The sequence below is a fragment of the Martes martes genome (assembly GCF_963455335.1).
Source record: "Martes martes genome assembly, chromosome: 7".
In the NCBI taxonomy this organism is placed as follows: Eukaryota; Metazoa; Chordata; class Mammalia; order Carnivora; family Mustelidae; genus Martes; species Martes martes.
In genome coordinates this window covers 125,024,717-125,046,889 of record NC_137894.1, presented here as the reverse complement: position 1 = coordinate 125,046,889, position 22,173 = coordinate 125,024,717, and positions in this window count along the sequence as shown.

The window sequence follows — 22,173 nt, the reverse complement described above, 5'->3', positions numbered from 1 at the left end:
TCTTCTTCTTTCTTTTCTTCTCTTTTTCACAGTCCCCAATTTTTCTTTTTTCCTTTCATTTTTCCCAAACTTACTTCCTGCAAACACTGATTAGTTATCAGGCCCTGTGCTCAGCATCAGATGCATGAAAATCAACAAGACACAGATGTGGGAGATAGATGGTGTCATAAGATGTACAAAGTAAAATGCGGCATAGATCTCACAGTCAACTCTTTTCTGAGCCTGAGACCCTATATGCTTCATTTTCTTTTCTTTTTTTTTTTTTTTAAAGATTTTATTTATTTATTTGACAGACAGAGATCACAAGCAGGCAGACAGGCAGGCAGAGAGAGAGGAAGGGAAGCAGGCTCCCCGCTGAGCAGAGAGCCCGACGTGGGGCTCGATCCCAGGACTCTGGGATCATGACCTGGGCTGAAGGCAGAGGCTTTAACCCACTGAGCCACCCAGGCGCCCCTATATGCTTCATTTTCAAGAGGGCCATGTTTTATTCCCAATATCTAGAGTCTTAAAATTCTCCCTCTTTCTTAGCACCCTCTAGCTTCAAATATAATTATGCCTCCCCAAGTTGAAAAACAATCTCCACTTTCATGTTTTAGTAAAATATTTCAAAAATACAGAGAGTAAAATAAGAAGTCATCCACAACCTTTACTACATATGTATGGGTCTTTGTAGTCTTTTTACATGTATATGTAGTTATTAAATTAGTGTTCCTTTGAGTGTTTTGAGTATATGATATCATACAGTATGTTCCGTTCTGAAATTTGTTTATTAAATATATTTTATATATTATTTATATACTTGGTTTATCCATATTGATATATAACATCAATTTATTCATTTCACCTGATGGGTAATATTCATCATATAAATAAGACACAAGTTATTTATTTTTCCCTTATCAGGGACATTCATGTTGCTTCAAATTGTTCACTACCAAATATAATGTCAACATTTTAGTACATGTCTTTTATGGGCATGGGTGAAAGTTTCTCAAAAGTAATTAGCCAGATATTCAATCCCTGGACCTCAGGCCATGTGCATTTTCATCTTTACTAGATACTGTAGATAGTATCAATTGCCTCTCCAACATAGTCCTTTCAATGTGTTCTCCCACTGTTAATGTTTGAAGCTTCCTCCCAACCTTGCAGCAATTGGTAATTGTCAGATTTTTACATTTTTTACTGTCTGATGGGTTCAAATGTATCTTATCTTTGCTTTCCAATCTGGTTTCCATCCTCATTTAGCTTAAAACTGTTCTTCCCATGGGTATCTAACAATCACCTTCTTGCCAAATCACAAAGACTTCACTTGTACTCATCATTCTGCTTGACCTCAATTACATTTGGCATACTGGTAAACACCAAGTCCAAATTTTCTCCCTTTGCTTATATTTAACAGCATTCTGGGGAAAAGAAGGCAGAGAACAAGATGTCCCCTTAGAAGTTCAGATATATATCTGGTAGATAAATCAGGGAATGTTTCCTTCAAATAAATATATTTAATAATAGAGCTACAAACTTGGAAAATTTTTTTGAAATAGGGTTAACTTTCATAATATGAAATACATAAAATTAATATCAAAACAAATACTCCTAACTTTAGGTGTACAAGAAATGGCATAAGAATACATTCACAATAACTACTATACTTCATGCCACATTTAATAATTACTTCTTATATTTAACATAATTCATGTGTGATATATTTTTATTGATGTTTATTTCTTATTGAAATGTAATATTTTATGTTTTAGAAATTAACATATTTGAATCTACTGTAATATCAAAAAGGGGGTGGTGTGGGTCATGAAATCTATGTATGATAATGCATCTTCCTTTTCCATGAGCTATGGTTCATTCTGACTAAGCAAGCTAGAAGACAGATTTAAAACTAAGATCAAGGGTCCTAGGTGGCTCAGCCAGTTATGTGTCTGACTCTTGGTTTGCTCAGGTCATAATCTCAGGATCCTGAGATGGAACCCAGCCTCAGGCTCCTCACTTAGTGGGAAGTCTGCAATAAATTCTCTCCTTCTCTTCCTCTCCCTCCCCCTCTACTCTTCCCCTTTCCCCTCAGGCTCTCGCTCTCTCTAAAATAAATAATTGAATGACATCTTTAAAACTGCAAAAGTAAATAGATAAATAAATAAATAAAGTCATTTGAATCTGGCTCCAGGTACCTTTAAATGGGTCTAAATGAGTAGCTATACACGGAAAATTACCTAAAATACTTGTTGGAACTCACATGTCTCAAACAGCCAGCCCCACCATCCATTGCCCACCCTTGACATCACTGATGACATTAAACAAATATTCACTTAAGAAATTTACTCAACAGATATTTTCTGAGTCATGACTCATCAACTCTTCTAGCTGAAGCGATTGAGTGGTGAATAAGGAAGCCTCTTCCCTCACACAGCTTAGATTCTAGACCTCTGTAAAAATAATACCAGGTTCTGTGCAGCCATCTCCAGTTTTTATAAGTTCTTGAAGTGATAGGGGAATGAGGCATTTTTGCTTTGGGGGAAGAGTGGGGTAACTGTCGATGTTAGCAAAAAGAAAACTCCAGAATATTATAAGACTGATACTAAGAGTCACAAACATTGTAAAAAGATGATGTCCAGATTTCTTAGTATAGTTCAAATACAGAGCAATGGTACCAAATGACCTTCTTGAAAGGCACTGGAAGAAAAAAATTTTAATAAAAATCATACAAGCCTAAAAAAAATCCCAAACTATTATTTGGCCCACAGTTGAAGTTGGCAATTACTAAAACCTATAACCAAGAATCCTCAAAGACTGTGAAAATTTTATGTGAAATAGCAATTTAATCACAAAACATAAAAACCTAACTTCTTTGGTGGCTTGTATTAAACCTTGTATTCTGAAAGTTTCCAAAACTCTTATGAAACAAACACTATGGTGTTTTTTTATGGAAAAAAATAGTATTCCTTATTAAGGAACATTATGGTGTTTCTTTGTGTAATTTCTGTAGTCAATCTTCAAACAGATAACTCAGTAGAAAATACCATAACTCAAGTTTGATAAAAAAGAAAATCATCTTTACCTTTTGTTTTCTTTGGTTCACTTGGTATGGTTCTATCACTGGGAGAGTCTATTCAAGTATTAGTTTATTCTGAATGTTTAAAGATTCTATTGAATAAAAATGCTCTTTTTTTGAACTTTAGCAATGACCACAAAGATCTATTATCTTCCTGATTCTATCAAAGTTTTTCCAAACAAAGGATCAGAATTACAGAGGAGAAGGATTATAGTATATGCTTTTCCTAGTCTAGAAATATTGGGTTTGGTAATCTAAATTGCTAGCAAAAGAATTGGAAAGGAAGAAAAATCATCACTTTAGATGATCTGTGCTATTTGACCCAAAGCAATGAACTTCCAAATGCTGCCAAGTTCTCTTGGAGGACTCATGTCACTATCAAGATAATCAAGATGAGAATAACAGTATATGAAATACCAGTGTTTTTTTTCCTTTGCTTTGTGAAGATATGTATGTGGATCAAAAAATACTTGTGTTCCATGTTGAGGTCCTTTGATTCTCAAAAGGAAATATGCTTGGCTAAATTTATGAGCTGAAAGACCAAGTGACCTATTTTTGAAACACCAGAGAAAAGACCAACTGTGTCAAACTTGAAAAAATTATAACTGTCAGTGGATCTTGGCTGTTTGGCAGATATACTTCAAGCATAGAGTATACCGAATCTGAAATTTCAAGAGAAAATTTCTAACCTTTCTCATTATAACAAATTTTCAGCATTTATAGCCAAAACCCAGTTATGGATACTTCATATTAACGCTAAAAATATCTAATTATCGTCTAAAGTTGGTTAAGATTTCAAGGACAATGTCTTAAAAGTGATTTTAAGGAGGAAAAAATTGAGACTCCTCTACTCCTACTGTAAGAAAAACATGGAGGGTTATTTTCTTGATGGTGTGGCTAAAAATCCCTTCTGGAAACTCACAAGAAATGTGTTCTAGGATTGGACTACACACAACTCACTTGATGGAGATTTTTTTAAAGTATAATTAATTCAGCTTCTAAAGTTAATTTTTGTACAATCAAAACTGGAGTAAAATATCACCCTAGAGGAAGTGAACATGCTTTGCTTGTCACTGTTCAATGTTCATCAAAATACACATGTAACACACATTTTCTTCACTTTCAGCAAACAAGAAAAATAATGAATGGTACAACATCTATGATACTGAAGCACACTAATATGCCTTCGTTTTCCATATAGCTTACCAGAGAAAATTTTATAGCAACCAAGGATATTCAAATCTCACATAATCAACTTTTTCAAAAAGTGAATGTAGGATTAAGGGTAGTTTTTCTTCTAAAACTACCACTAAAGTGGGGTGCCTGGGTGGCTCAGTTGTTAAGCATCAGCCTTCGGCTCAGGTCCTGATCCCAGGGTCCTGGGACTGAGCCCCACATCGGGCTCCCCACTCTGCGGGAAGCCTGCTTCTCCTCCTCCCACTCCCCATGCTTGTGCTCCCTCTCTTGCTGTGCCTCTCTCTGTCAAATAAATAAATAAAATCTTAAAAAAAAAATAACTACCACTAATGTGCTGTTTTGCCCACTGATTTTAAATTGTGCTCAACACACTGCATTCAACATTCATTGCCTAAAACTCATCATTTTCCTTTCTGCTAGCTCTCCTTCTTGACTAATATTTTTTGGTCAAAGTTACAGTCCCTCTTCTATTAATCCAGATGTGTAATAATTATGGGGTTAACTTGAATACTGGAAGAATGGCAAAGAGGACGTTTCTTTAGTTTCCACCCCACACCTATCTACTTTTATTCCATGTCTGTTTCTCAGTTCATTTTCCTAAGGAACCCCTCAGAATTCAAGGTCTTTCTCTTCCAATCCCTTCTCTATAAAGGTGGCACGTTATTTTTAGAATACTATCTGCATAAGGTCACATCTCCATTCAAAACCATACTTGGTTCACTACCGTCTAGGTAATAATATCTAAATTATATATAAACCTGTCGTTATAGCATTCAAGACAATCCACAAAGTATAAGACGCTTTCCAACTTTATTCCCCATGAGTCCCCAATATATTTTCTGCAACAGCCAGACCGTTCCCCTCACTGTTCACAAAGCATACTTTAGCATTCGTACCTCCATAGTCAATATATACCGGAATGCTTCTCCTATCCCCATTTTCTTTCCCAGCTGGCCAGGTTTTATCCCATTTGAGACAGACTGGGTCTGTCTACCTCCTCCTGAATTTGTTCCTTAACTCTTTCAACCAACATTCAACTCTCTCAGAAAGCATGGACTATTTTATCTTACCCCTCCTCACGTTTTGATGATTTAGTTTTAAGAAATGAACATATTTTATTTCTGATATCAAATTCAATTTCCTTAAGTTGGGCCTTCATTGTTCACTTTTACAACTCCTAATATTGTGATTCTATTTGTCTAAAGGTTTACACTATGGAATGAATTGGCCTTTTACAGATTTAGATGTAGTGCAGTCTAATCACACCCTATGAAAGCAGTACCCACATGAAATGTCATGTAAGAGATTTATTTACGAAGAGCACAGTTGTATCTCCTTGTAGCAATGTTTCCATGGGATCTCCTACATGACAGTGTTCCTTCTGTTTTTATTAGGTCTCAAATCAGAGAATAATTCAGTGCCTCCATAGGTACCATTCACAATGATCCAATTAGCAAGACGTGTCATCGTAGAAAATTAAACATTATTTCCCTTGTTTTACGTGACTGCAGAACAAGCGGCAGGAACTGCGTTTTGATTTTATGTTCTCTTTGTGAACTAAACTTAGGCATTTGATTCTACGAACTGAATTAGCATGTGGAAAAACCTCGTGAAAGACTAGCTGCCCAGACAAGTTTATAAACATCGTTTGCTCTCTGCACAAAGGAGTAATGGTGAGAGATTACGGAGAGGATATCAGACGCATTTACTGTGACTAACAGCACTCACACGGCCCCGTTCTTGCTCCATTACTGTTTATTATCTGCTTTTCAACAGTGCTCTGCATTTTCTCCAAAGATTCTGATGTAGAGATGAGCAGAGTGTTCCTCAAGCGAGAACATGCTCAGTGTGCAGTATGTCGATAGCAAAGTGCTGACGGACATTATTCAAGAATTTCGAGATGTCAGGAACTGCACCCCTGTGGCTCATAATGGGAATCAAGCACAGCTATGAGATTTATTTGCCAAGGCCACACCACTTTGGCTGACAGTGCCAGAAAAGACAGAGGTCCTCACCCAGTGCCTCCCAATTAATGTGCTTACAATTCCTGTCATTCTACGAAGCAGCTTGTGCCTGAAAGTCACAGATAATTTCTGTGGTCAGAGAAGCCTCATCTCCCTCCTCACCTCTTTCCAAGGAAAGTAAGTGTCCAGTTGGCGTGTAATGCTTCTGAATGGACTCCAGAGGATATGTGAAAAGACCATGGTGTTAAGATCAGTATAATCTAGACGAAGAGAACTGTCTGCTGGACCAGAGCAAAGACAATTCCCAAAGATATGTGTTTTCAACAGTTCAGCAAGAAGAATAGGAACCTTTATTAGCAGTTAGTTTTTTTTCAACAGCTTTATGGAAGTATAATTGATACAGCATAAATTCACCCATTATAGGTATATAATTCAATGCTTTTTAGATTTATAGAGTTGTGCACCCATCACAATACAATTTTAGAGCATTTCTATCACCTCCAAAAGTTTCCTTGTGCCCCTTGTTTGCAGTCAGTCTTTATCCCATTCTAGCCCCCAGCGATCACTGAACCACTTTGTGTCTCTACAAATTTGTCTCTTCTTGGTGTTGTACAAACATGAAATTATAGAATACATAGTCTTATGCATTGGGGTTTTTTTTCACCAAGCTAAATGTTTTGGGGTTTTTTTTTAAGATTTTATTTATTTATTTGATAGAGATCACAAGTAGGCAGAGAGGCCAGGCAGAGAGAGAGAGAGAGGAGGAAGCAGGCTCCCTGCAGAGCAGAGAGCCCGATGTGGGACTCGATCCCAGGACCCTGAGATCATGACCTGAGCTGAAGGCAGAGGCTTAACCCACTGAGCCACCCAGGCGCCCGAAGCTAAATGTTTTTGAGCTTAATTACATTGTAGCTTATATCAGTAATACACTCCTTCTATTTTCCTTCAAGTATCCTATTGTATGTTTGTCCGTTCACCGATTGATGGTCATTTGGATTATTTCCAGTTTGGGGCTATGATGAATAATGTTGTTACAAATATTCATGCACACATCTTGTCTCTGTGTGGATGTGAGTTTTTATGAAAAATCAAAGTAATCCTACCGTCATCAAAATTAGTTCTTTTTCCTCAATGCCATAACTCTAAGTTCCATTGAAATGGTTAAACTCCACAGAAAATACCAACACCAGCAAGATTTTAAAAGAATGACAAGCCAGACCAGGTTCATTTCAGTTGTTCATTTCTTTACCTTTCTCAGTTTTATTCTGCGTCCGAGTAAGTGCATACAGAGAAATGACACAAGGTCAACTCAAAATGCTACAAAAGGTAGCCTTTATCAGGGGTTATAGACTTTTCTTCTTCCAGGTGTACAACAGTCTAAAGAATACAATAAAACTTATTGGCACCAACTTATTCAGGGCCAGAGATTTCTTGAGACAAACAGAATAATAATCTATTAAGATGTGATTCTCAGTTTAACTGTTTAGTCTAATATGTATTCAGCTATACACTCTTTATCTCAAAACAGAAAAGTTTGCTGCCAATTTGTAGATACCCAGAATATTTTCCTTACAGACTGAATTGTGTCCCTCTAAAATTCATACTTTGAAGTCCTAACCCCCAGTGTGATGGCATTAGGAGGTGGAGCTCTGAAGAGGTAATCAGTTTTAGATGAGGTCATGAGGGTGGGGTCCTCATAATGGGATTAGTGCTCTTCTAAGAAGAGGGCTTGTTCTCGCCCTCTCTGCCATATGTATACAGTATGACGCAGATATCTACAAGCTTGGAAGAGGATCCTCACTAGAACTCAACCACACTAACATCCTTATCTTGGACTTTCAGCCCCCAGAACAGTGAGGAAATTAGTGTCTTTTGTTTAAGTCACGAAGTCTATGCTATTTTGTTATTATAGCCTGAGTGGACTAAGACAATCCCTTCTTATGACCTTCATTCCACCCCAAGAAAACCTCTTCCTTTCAAAAATAAAACAATACAAACAAAACTGTGGAAATTAAGATGAATATTATTTTGTTGTTTATTTTTCGTGTAAGTTCTTATCTCAAAATTTTGTGAAATTAAGATGATCCAGCAAGGCCATTTCAGTTATTTCTGATATCTGGTGGATAATTTTTCAGAAGCCATTCTTTCCAAAATAAATATGTTATTGCAGAGTTTTTTACATTAAAGAATGATTTTAATTTGCCTTAGTGCCAACATTTTTAATGAGGGCATGCATCCCTGAAATTATAATGTAAATCACTACAAAATGTGCTTTCTTGAGGGGAGGAGTCAAGATGGCGGAGAAGTAGCAGGCTGAGACGACATCGGGTAGCAGGAGATCAGCTAGATAGCTTATCTAACCATTGTGAACACCTATAAATCCAACGGGAAATCGAAGAGAAGAAGAGCAACAATCCCAGAAACAGAAAATCGATCACTTTCTGAAAGGTAGGACCTGCGGAGAAGTGAATCCAAAGCGACGGGAAGATAGACCCCGGGGGGAGGGGCCGGCACCAGGCAAGCGGCGGAGCGACGGAGCAAAAAACCGGGACTTTTAAAAGTCGGCTCCACTGGGAGACATCGCTCCAGAGGCTAAACTGGGGGGAAACCCAGGCGGGGTCAGCATAACCCCAGGACCCGCGGGGTCACAGAAGGACTGGGGGTGTCTGAGTGCCGCAGAGCTCGCAGGTATTAGAGCGGGGAAGCCGGCTATAGCGACAAAGCCGAGGAGTGAGCTCTAAGCCCGGGGTTACCTTGTGCCGGTCGCAGGCTGGGTGGGCTCGGAGCGCGGCCGCAGGCCGCGGAGACAAAAGCGACCCGGCGCTTTTCTCCAGCTCCAACAATTGACTGCTTTCCTCGAGGCGCGACCGCAAGCCAGGGAGGCGGGGCTATTGGGCGCTTTGCTCTGAGAGCGCACTGAGGAGCGGAACCCCAAGCTCTCGGCTCCTCCGGGCCGAGAGATTGGGAGGCCGCCATCTTCATTCCCGTCCTCCGGAACTCTACGGAAAGCGCTCAGGGAACAAAAGCTCCCGAAAGCGAACCCGAGCGGATTACTTAGCCCGGCCCCTGGCAAGGGCGGTGCAATTCCGCCTGCGGCAAAGACACTTGAGAATCACTACAACAGGCCCCTCCCCCAGAAGATCAACAAGAAACCATCCAAAACCAACTTCAGTCACCAAGAACAGCGGAATTCCACAGCAGGAGAAAGCAAATCCTACCTGGACAAAATGACAAGGCGGAAAAACTCACCTCAAAAAAAAGAACAAGAGGCCGTACCGAAGGCTGGAGACCTAATCAATACAGACATAGGTAGCATGACAGATCTAGAGTTCAGAATGACAATTCTCAAGGTTCTAGCCGGGCTCGAAAAAGGCATAGAAGATATTAGAGAAACCCTCTCCGGAGAGATAAAAGCCCTTTCTGGAGAAATAAAAGAACTAAAATCTAACCAAGTTGAAATCAAAAAAGCTATTCATGAGGTGCAATCAAAAATGGAAGCTCTCACTGCCAGGATAAATGAGGCAGAAGAAAGAATTAGTGACATAGAAGACCAAATGACAGAGAATAAAGAAGCTGAGCAAAAGAGAGACAAACAACTACTGGAACACGAGGAGAGGATTCGAGAGATAAGTGACACCATAAGACGACACAACATTAGAATAATTGGGATTCCAGAAGAAGAAGAAAGAGAGAGGGGAGCAGAAGGTATATTGGAGACAATTATTGGAGAGAATTTCCCTAATATGGCAAAGGGAACAAACATCAAAATCCAGGAGATGCTAAGAACGCTCCTCAAAATCAATAAAAATAGGTCCACACCTCGTCACCTGATAGTAAAATTTACAAGTCTTAGCGACAAAGAGAAAATCCTGAAAGCAGCCCGGGAAAAGAAGTCTGTAACATACAAGGGTAAAAACATTAGATTGGCAGCGGACCTATCCACAGAGACCTGGCAGGCCAGAAAGAACTGGCATGATATATTCAGAGCACTAAACGAGAAAAACATGCAGCCAAGAATACTATATCCGGCTAGGCTATCATTGAAAATAGAAGGAGAGATAAAGAGCTTCCAGGACAAACAAAAGCTGAAAGAATTTGCAAACACCAAACCAGCTCTACAGGAAATATTGAAAGGGGTCCTCTAAGCAAAGAGAGACCCTAAAAGTAGTAGATCAGAAAGAAACAGAAACAATATACAGTAACAATCATCTTACAGGCAATACAATGGCACTCAATTCATATCTCTCAATAGTTACCCTGAATGTTAATGGGCTAAATGCCCCAATCAAAAGACACAGGGTATCAGAATGGATAAAAAAACAAAACCCATCCATATGCTGCCTACAAGAAACTCATTTTAGACCCGAAGACACCTCCAGATTTAAAGTGAGGGGGTGGAAAACAATGTACCATGCTAATGGACATCAGAAGAAAGCTGGGGTGGCAATCCTTATATCAGATCAATTAGATTTTAAGCCAAAGACTATAATAAGAGATGAGGAAGGACACTATATCATACTCAAAGGGTCTGTCCAACAAGAAGATCTAACAATCTTAAATATCTATGCCCCTAACATGGGAGCAGCCAACTATATAAACCAATTAATAACAAAATCAAAGAAATACATCGACAGTAATACAATAATAGCAGGGGACTTTAACACTCCCCTCACTGAAATGGACAGATCATCTAAGCAAAAGATCAACAAGGAAATAAAGGCCTTAAATGACACACTGGACCAAATGGACATCACAGATATATTCAGAACATTCCATCCCAAAGCAACAGAATATACATTCTTCTCTAGTGCACATGGAACATTCTCCAGAATAGACCACATCCTGGGTCATAAATCAGGTCTCAATCAGTACCAAAAGATCGAGATCATTCCCTGCATATTTTCAGACCACAATGCTCTGAAGCTCGAACTCAATCACAAGAGGAAATTTGGAAAGAACGCAAATACATGGAGACTAAACAGCATCCTTCTAAAAAATGAATGGGTCAACCAGGAAATTAAAGAAGAATTGAAAAAATTCATGGAAACAAATGATAATGAAAACACAACAGTTCAAAATCTGTGGGACACAACAAAGGCAGTCCTGAGAGGAAAATATATAGCAGTGCAAGCCTTTCTCAAGAAACAAGAAAGGTCTCAAATACACAACCTAACCCTACACCTAAAGGAGCTGGAGAGAGAACAACAAAGAAAGCCCAAACCCAGCAGGAGAAGAGAAATCATAAAGATCAGAGCAGAAATCAATGAAATAGAAACTAAAAAAACAATAGAACAAATCAACAAAACTAGGAGCTGGTTCTTTGAAAGAATTAATAAGATTGATAAGCCCCTGGCCAGACTTATCAAAAAGAAAAGAGAAAGGACGCAAATAAATAAAATCATGAATGAAAGAGGAGAGATCACAACCAACACCAAAGAAATACAAACAATTATAAGAACATACTACGAGCAACTCTATGGCAACAAATTTGACAACCTGGAAGAAATGGATACATTTCTAGAGATGTATAAACTACCACAACTGAACCAGGAAGAAATAGATAACCTGAACAGACCCATAACCAGTAAGGAGATTGAAACAGTCATCAAAAATCTCCAAACAAACAAAAGTCCAGGACCAGACGGCTTCCCAGGGGAATTCTACCAAACATTTAAAGAAGAATTAATTCCTATTCTCCTGAAACTGTTCCAAAAAATAGAAATGGAAGGAAAACTTCCAAACTCATTCTATGAGGCCAGCATCACCTTGATCCCAAAACCAGACAAGGATCCCACCAAAAAAGAGAATTACAGACCAATATCCTTGATGAACACAGATGCGAAAATTCTCACCAAAATACTGGCCAATAGGATCCAACAGTACATTAAAAGGATTATTCACCACGACCAAGTGGGATTTATTCCAGGGCTGCAAGGTTGGTTCAACATCCGCAAATCCATCAATGTGATACAATACATTAATAAAAGAAAGAGTAAGAACCATATGATACTCTCAATAGATGCTGAAAAAGCGTTTGACAAAGTGCAGCATCCCTTCCTGATTAAAACTCTTCAAAGTGTAGGGATAGAAGGCACATACCTCAACATTATCAAAGCCATCTATGAAAAACCCACCGCAAATATCATTCTCAATGGAGAAAAACTGAAAGCTTTTCCGCTAAGGTCAGGAACACGGCAGGGATGTCCGTTATCACCACTGCTGTTCAATATAGTCCTAGAAGTCCTAGCCTCAGCAATCAGACAACAAAAAGAAATTAAAGGCATCCAAATCGGCAAAGAAGAAGTCAAACTATCACTCTTTGCAGATGATATGATACTATATGTGGAAAACCCAAAAGGCTCCACTCCAAAACTGCTAGAACTTATACAGGAATTCAGTAAAGTGTCAGGATATAAAGTCAATGCACAGAAATCAGTCGCATTTCTTTACACTAACAACAAGACAGAAGAAAGAGAAATTGAGGAGTCAGTCCCATTTACCATCGTACCCAAAACCATAAGATACCTAGGAATAAATCTAACCAAAGAGGCAAAGAATCTATACTCAGAAAACTATAAAGTACTCATGAAAGAAATTGAGGAAGACACAAAGAAATGGAAAAATATTCCATGCTCATGGATTGGAAGAACAAATATTGTGAAAATGTCTATTTTACCTAAAGCAATCTACACATTTAATGCAATCCCTATCAAAATCCCATCTATTTTTTTTAAAGAAATAGAACAAATAATCCTAAAATTTATATGGAACCAGAAAAGACCTCGAATAGCCAAAGGAATATTGAAAAAGAAAGCCAAAGTCGGTGGTATCACAATTCCAGACTTCAAGCTCTATTACAAAGCTGTCATCATCAAGACAGTATGGTACTGGCACAAAAACAGACATATAGACCAATGGAACAGAATAGAGAGCCCAGAAATAGACCCTCAACTCTATGGTCAACTAATCTTCGACAAAGCAGGAAAGAATATCCAATGGAAAAAAGACAGCCTCTTCAACAAATGGTGCTGGGAAAATTGGACAGCCACATGCAGAAAAATGAAATTGGACTATTTCCTTACACCACACACGAAAATAGACTCAAAGTGGATGAAGGACCTCAATGTGCGAAAGGAATCTATCAAAATCCTTGAGGACAATGCAGGCAGCAACCTCTTTGACCTCCACCGCAGCAACTTCTTCCTAGGAACATCGCCAAAGGCGACAGAAGCAAGGGCAAAAATGAACTATTGGGATTTCATCAAGATCAAAAGCTTTTGCACAGCAAAGGAAACAGTTAACAAAACCAAAAGACAACTGACAGAATGGGAGAAGATATTTGCAAACGACATATCAGATAAAGGGCTCGTATCCAGAATCTATAAAGAGCTTATCAAACTCAATACCCAAAGAACAAATAATCCAGTCAAGAAATGGGCAGAGGACATGAACAGACATTTCTGCAAGGAAGACATCCAGATGGCCAACAGACACATGAAAAAATGCTCCACATCACTCGGCATCAGGGAAATACAAATCAAAACCACAATGAGATACCACCTCACACCAGTCAGAATGGCTAAAATGAACAAGTCAAGAAATGACAGATGCTGGCGAGGATGCGGAGAGAGGGGAACCCTCCTACACTGTTGGTGGGAATGCAAGCTGGTGCAACCACTCTGGAAAACAGTGTGGAGGTTCCTCAAAAAACTGAAAATAGAGCTACCCTACGACCCAGCAATTGCACTCCTGGGTATATATCCTAAAGATACAAACGTGGTGCTCCGAAGGGGCACGTGCACCCGAATGTTTATAGCAGCAATGTCCACAATAGCCAAACTGTGGAAAGCGCCTAGATGTCCATCAACAGATGAATGGATAAAGAAGATGTGGTATATATACACAATGGAATACTATGCAGCCATCAAAAGACATGAAATCTTGCCATTTGCGACGACGTGGATGGAACTAGAGGGTATCATGCTTAGCGAAATAAGTCAATCGGAGAAATATAACTATCATATGATCTCTTTGATATGAGGAAGTGGAGATGCAAGGTGGGGGGGTTTGGGGGGAGGTAGGAAAAGAAAAAATGAAAAGATGGGATTGGGAGGGAGACAAACCATAAAAGACTCAATCTCAAGAAACAGACTGAGGGTTGCGGGGGGGAAGGGGGATGGGAGAGGGTGGTGGGGAAATGGACATTGGGGAGGGTATGTGCTATGATGAGTGCTGTGAAATGTGTAAACCAGACGATTCACAGACCTGTACCCCTGGGGATAAAAATACATTATATGTTTATTAAAATAAAAAAAAAAAAAAAAGGAAAAAAAAAATGTGCTTTCTTTATAAAATGTGTTCAGAATAATTCTTGAGAAGCATAACCTTTGGTAAATTGATGTATGCCCAAAATGTGCGTAATCACTCCTGTGCAGAGGTCTCTAATAAATGTCTTTATTTAGCTGGCAGAAGGTGTATGAGGGAAGAATGTACCATCACCAAATGCATCTTGGGACACTGCCTCATGAGCCCAAACTACGCTAAGCATTGATAACCCAGTAACCAGAGCAATGACTTTGTATATGACTAAATTAATAAGTATTTACAAAATTCTGTACAATCAAAAAAGCATATAGAATATTATCAGTAGAATATGACCCTGAGACAATCAATAAACGAGTAGAGACTATTGGGAATACTTCTTGTAAAGGCACATGGCCAGACAAAAAATATACTCTGTAATTGCAACCATCATCAACATATTTACCTTTCAAAAACAAATCATTATAATTGCAAAAGGCTACTGTCTGTACTCAGAAAACATTTATGTGAGTGATAGGGGTTTAAACAGGAGTTAAGGGGACCTGGGTGGCTCAGTTGGTTGAGCATCCAGTTGTTGGTTTTGGCTCAGGTCATGACCTCAGGGTCCTGGGATGGAGCCCCACACTGGGCTCCCTGCTCAGCAGGAAGCCTGCTTCTCCCTCTGCCACTCCCCCTACTTATGTTCCCTCTCTCGGTGTGTCTCTCTCTGTCAAATAAATAAATAAAATCTTAAAAAAAAAAAAAAGATACTCTTTCCTTCTCCCTCTACCCCTCCCATTCATACTGTCTTGCTCTCTCTCTCTCTCTCTGAAATGGATAAATAAATCTTAAAAAAAAAAAAAAAACAGGAGTTACATCTTGCTTCCTTTACCATCTTCTTTGTTGTCAGAAAAAAAATAAATGACATTCTTTTTATATCCTGCTGGTATAGGACCAACAGATGTTTAGGCCATACTGAAAGTGAGGTAGCCAAAGGATATCAACTCCAGGTATCCCATAGTTGGAAATAGCAGTACGGAACTCACAGGAGAAATCTGGCTAGAGATTTACAATCGTAGTTAATCAGCATTAAGGATGCCAATAGAAGCCCTGACAACGCATAAGCCAGTGAAAGGGTTTTAAGGAGGGCATGTATTGCATGGAGCACTGGGTGTGGTGCAAAAACAATGAATTCTGTTACGCTGAAAAGAAATTAAAAAAAAAAAAAAGAAAGAAAGAAAGAAATGACAATTTGCAAACAGAGTAGAGAGCCAGGAGAAAAGCTTCCTAAATGTCCACATATAAAGAATATGCAGAAGAGGAGGAGTCTGCAAACATAGGTAGACTCTCTCAAAGCCAAAGAAAATGAGCATATAGAGTGCATAGATGAGGAGGGCTGCACCAGTCATGCCAGATGCTACAGAAAAGTCATGGAGGAAAAATCCTGAAAAGCATTCATTTGATTTCAGTTACAAGGTTGTTAGTGATCTTAACTAGACTGGGAAGTAGAGAGGACAAAAAGAACAAAGATACAACCAGCAGGGAATATTCTTTCAAGATGTTTGGCTAAAAAGAAGGAGATATGTCACCAGTGGAGGAACAGATGATATGAAACTAAAGACACTTATTTATTTAGGTAATTCAGTAGACTAAAAGAGGTTTGGGTACTAATGAGAAAGAAGAAGAGAGGAAAGGTGAAAGACACAGGAAGAAGAATTTGATGACTTTTAGGTACTTAACCAGTAACAAGTTTTAGAATGAGTAACCCAGTTCAACACCTCCCCATTTTAGATGGAGATACATTTTAGATACATTTTAGGATCCTAGAGTTTACAGAGATTAGTTTACTCGCCTAGTTGTGCTACTAATAATTGGCAGAAACAAGTTTCCATCACAGGTATACCATTTCACAGCCCAGGGCTTTCTCCGCCAGACCACTACGCAGGCTGTTCAACCCAAAGAATCTGCCAGGGTGTGCTTCGTTTGGTAAGGTGGTTAATTCAGCAATGTCGGTAAGATGTGAGGAGGACACATTCTAGAAAGTCAAAATCCCTGTTACAACCAGATCGAACAGCTTCTCTATCCTGAAACAAGTTTCTCCCCATTTTCAAGATCTCCTTATCCCAATTCACTATGTGTGTTTCTGCTTGCCCCACAATTTGTCTGTCTTGTACCCAGGTCTCTGCCTTGACATCTGCCTTTGTCAAACTCCCATAGGGTTGTTAGATAAAATTGAGGATGCCCAGTTAAATGTGAGTTTCCTATATTAACTATGCTGGAATTAAAAACATAATAAATGTGAATTTATAATAAACCATATTTTCACTTAGTATAGATAATGTACCATTCAATATTTGGAACATATTTACACTAAAAAGTTATTGATGTTTATCTGATATTCAGTGTTAACTGGGTATCCCATATTTTTGCTTATTTGTTTTTTGCTAAATCTGACAACCCTGTCCCAAGGGCCAGATAACCTGACTGACTTTCTTTTTCCCAACACTCATAACCCTTCATTGTGTAGCAGTCAGACCATAACTGTCACTACTACTATCTGACACCCAGATGGAGAAATATTTATATGCTCTCCTGGTATAAGAGTCCCCCAAATATCTGATAGACCCTAAGTCATATATATTTGTCTTAACAATGAAGTCTAGGATTATTTTTTTTTTCTAAATTTGCTTCCTTAATCATGTAGTTCTAATAAGGACCAAAATATCTTAGTATTCTAACAAAGACAAACACTAATTCATGGGAGATAAAGTCAGTAGAAATGGAAGAGAAGAAAGAAAACGGACTCATATTTTTGTTTTTCCTCTAATAATCCACACAGCAGATAAGGAGTAATAATCACATTTACTCGTTGCTGGTTGGTTGATACCTAAGGGGCAGTTTGGTAAGAAAGTCAGGGCTGTATCTTCTTCATCCTGTCTCAGAGGACTGCCTGGAGGTCAGCAACTCCTGTCACTCACAGTTGCTGACCCAACATGATGGCTTAAATAATAAATGCAATGAAATAAGGGCTCAGTTCATTTATGCAATCCTGCCCTGATCTGTAAACCCAAGTATATACTAAGTGCATATGGGAAAGAATGGTAGAAGTTCATGGTGTTTAGTCTGTAAAAAAACCAAAAACACATTTTGCCCCAAGCATTTTTCCCCTTCATTTAAAAGTTAAATTGTGTATTTCAGAGATAAATCTAAGCCATGTGTCTTACTTCTTCCCTTTAACAGCAAACTGTTCTGAAAGAGCTCATTGTCATATCAAGGACTTCCAGAATGTCATTTTTATTCCAAATGAGAAAAATCACATTTTTCCTAAACACACAACATTCAGGCTCAAAAATACATATTGTCTTAATTCATGTCTCATGAAATACAATAATAATCTATTTTCAGCTGATCAACCTATATCATTTCTGAAGATACTTGTCATCTGATCAAAGCCGTCAGCAATTTAACATTTACTAAGAGCCTATTATGGTGCCAGACACCAGACTATATATTTTGAAAATACTGGTTCTAATCTCAGTCACCCTGGTAGGGAGATATTATTAATTATTAATTAACTTAATAGATAAAAATATTAAAGTTTCAAGAGGTTATACAACTTGTGAAGCAAATAAAAGGCTAACACAACTTCTGCCTAACGCATAAGTCCACAGTCTTTCCATTTTTCCAGATGGTAGTATATTCCCTTACAGATAAGAAAAGTTAAATCCTCCTTATTTTCCATAAGTTGTTAGTCTTAATAAAAAGCATATGGACACGGAGTCGCCTAACTCATATTTAAGTCAGTGGAGAGCAATGCTCTAAAATGGTACATGCATGGATCTAAAAAATCCATCTTTTACAAGAAATTAAATTGTAGAATTCACAAAAAAAAATTTAGATTGTCTTTGTTAAGATGATGTATAATACATTCTATCTCCAGTACTCACAGCTTTTTTGAAGGGTTGTTAATTACATAGAGATCATATTTTTGGTATTGTGAGGGTAGGAGAAAAGAGAAAGAGGATTTTCAAAGTGTATGCATGAAAGAGTCACCAGGGAATAGTGAATAAAAATTCATGTTCTGGATTCTGACACTCTTGAGTTCCAAACCAAGTTCTGCTGCTTGCTTGCCAATTATTCAGTTACGGGCTCTTTACTTAACTACTCTGTACCTCATTATCCTCATCTACCAAATGGATATAATAACACTTGCTTTATAGGAATATTAGAATAATTAAATGAGATTATATTTGGAAAATAGCTGCCCTCGTGCCTGGGATCAAATAAGCATCCTGGGAATGATGGTTGCGGTTACAGCTAAACCATCAAGTAGAAAACTTTGGCAGTCGTGGTAAAGTCATGGAGACTAGTGAGGCACTTTCAAACAACTATAGCCCATGCATAGGAAAAGGAGAAACCAGCTAAGTGTTGGACAGCACTGGGAAGAAGAGGGGTGAAAGGTGAATGTCAGAACTGGATCATACAAAGACACAAAAAGACTTGTCAACAAGCATGGTATGTATCACAAAGACAGGCTACTTACATTTGAGCCATAAATTATCTCCCATCTGAATGTTTCACACAGGAGAACACAAGACATTAGAGAGATGATTTTTACTGGATTAGGAGAAATAAAAATCAGGGAATTCAGAATTTGTATTGTTTAGCCAAAGAAATAAGCATTAGCCCATGTGCCTCTTGCTTAAAAGTAACTCTATTATTATTACTATGGAGAATCATACATTGGAACTTTTAAAAAGTGGAAGAGATAATCAGTTGTCATGATTTTGTGTTTGTTTAGTAATAATGAAAACCTGTCTTTGAGGAAAAAAAAACAGAATATATCTGCTTTGGCTGTTTGTTTTTAGTGTTTTTTTTTTTTAAGGATTTTATTTATTTATTTGACAGACAGAGATCACAAGTAGGCAGAGAGGCAGGCAGAGAGAGGAGGGGAGGCAGGCTCCCTCCTGAGCAGAGAGCCTGATGCGGCACTCGATCCTAGGACCCTGAGATCATGACCGGAGCCGAAGGCAGAGGCTTTAACCCACTGAACCATCCTGGCACCCGTTTTTGGTGTTTTCTTGGAGCAAGGGCCAGCAAACTATAGCCTATGACCAAATTGGCTCATTGTCTATTTTTATAAATAAAGTTTTATGAGACCACAGCCTCATTTGCTTTTTTGCATACTGGTTATAGCTGCTTCCATGATACCAAGCTGCTTCCATGATACCATTGCAGAGTTGAGTGGTTGCAAAAGACTCTATGACCTGCAAAGCCTAAAATATGTACTATTTGACCCTTTACAGCCACAGTGTGCTAACCTCTTTCTTAGAGCTGAGAGGTAGTGAGTATTTCATCTTAGTCAGCTTGGGCTGCCATAATAAAATACCCCACACCAGGTGGTTTAAACAACAGACATTTATCTTCTCACAGTTCCAAAGGTTGTAAGTCAGTGTGCCAGCATAGTTGGGTTTTAGTGAGAGCTTTCTTCCTGGCTTACAATGGGCCACCAACTTGTTATGTGCTAGCATGACTTGGGGGAGGGGAGTTCTATTGGAAGTGAGTGAGCAGGAAGAGTGAGCAATAACTCTCTGATGACTCTTCTGTAAGGACACTCAGCCAGTCCTACCAGGCTCCAACTCATTATCTCATTTAACCTTCATTATTTCCTTGTAAGCCCTATCTTCAAACACGGCCACAGTGAGGCGTTAGGGCCTCAATGTATGAAACTGGGTGAGACACAATTCAGTCTATAGCTCGTTTCAAACCTGTAAAAACTGATTTAGCCATAAGTATCCATCATCTTTCATTCCCAATGTACCTTCCAATGTGCCTTTCGAAACACATCTGGAAAACAGGTTAAAAACAAAGCACAGCGGAAACCTCTCCTGCTAAGAGTAAAGAGACCATCCAGAAACCTTATCCCAAATGTTACCCTTAGCAAAGCATTGGAGTGTGGAGAAAAATAGAGATGAAATGACTTCTGGAGGGCAGAACAAATTTCTCCATTGAGAAACTGAAAGGCAACTATTAATCCATTCCCCAAATGGTCGTTTCCATCATGTGGATGCCCTTTTATCTTTCGGAGAAAAAGAACAGTGAAGTACTTGGGGATTATCTGTGACCAAGTGGGGTCAAAAGATTCAAATAAGCATTGGTGGGTCAAAGTCAAGTTGTAGGCTTCATCATTCTTGTGCTATTTGCAAAGAGGATATAACTCTATTTCTCTAACAACCACAGAGTATTTTAAGAGACACTACCTTATTCATCTCCCGAGTGCCCTTTGAAGTAAGTGTCCCATATTTTATTTCTATGTTATAAATGGAAAAACTAGGGCTATGAGGAGTTGTATGCCTCTCCCCAGAGTGAATCAATCACTAGAGATAGAAGCTTAAGTCCTTTGTTTTCTATGCATTCAACCACGGATTAGGTATTGAAGACCTTTCCATAAATAAAAAGTATCTTGTGCTCATTGGACATAGTATTACTCACACCACGATAGTGGTGTGTATTTCCTGCCATGCCAATATGGTGGACAACTCTCTCACTTAGGCACTTTTAAGGTCTCCTGAACAATTTTAAGAAGAAGAAACATGAACAATAATAGGAAAGAAATGTAGAACCTAAATAGGTTACGGTCAAAGCACCAAAAGTAGTACTGGATTGAGCGAGATCCCCAGACCAAATGCCTCACGACATAGAAATAGGCTCTAGCACCATCTAGTGGGAGACCAAAATAACTCATGGATTATTAAGAGGGTTGTTTGTCATCCTGGGGGCTCCTTTCATCAAGAGGTTTGGATTATTTCCAATTTAAAGCTTCCTTGGGCTTCACTCCTAAGTAAGCAAGTATATCTTTTATTGAAATCACTGTAGAAGTACACCAAGGGTTGGGCTTGGGTTACCTATTATAGTTTAGTTCCCAATGACACAGAGAAAAAAGAGCAAGGACTAGAAGTAGAAGAGATACGAATTTGAATATATTCCACCAGCAGCTCTTTATTTTTACACAAACTATCCTATCTCTCCCAGGGCCCATTACTCCACCAATATAATGAAGTTAATGCCAATCTTAAGGGTAGTCGTGATGATTAAGGGAGATCTTTTTTTTTTTTTTTTTTAATATTTTATTTATTTATTTGACAGAGATCACTAGCAGGCAGAGAGGCAGGCAGAGAGAGAGAGGAGGAAGCAGGCTCCCTGCTGAGCAGAGAGCCCGATGTGGGGCTCGATCCCAGGACCCTGAGATCATGACCTGAGCCGAAGGCAGAGGCCTTAACCCACTGAGCCACCCAGGTGCCCCTGATTAAGGGAGATCTTAAGTTTATTCCTATTTGTCTATAGAGTGACTGTCAACAAATATTAGTTTTCTCTTTCCCCTGAAAGATTTCTGTGATAGCCCCATATAGCACTACATTGGCTTGTTAGGGATACACTAACAAAGCAGCACAGACTTGCTTAAATGATAGAAATTTGTTTTCTCACAGTTCTGGAGGCTGGCAAATCTGATATTAAGGTATAGTAGGGTTGGTTCCCTCCGGGGACATCAGAGAAAGATCTATCTCAGTCCTCTCTCTCTGCTTATAGAAAGCTATCATCTCCCTGTGTATTTTCACACTATCTTCCCTCAGTACGTGTCTGTGTCCAAATTTC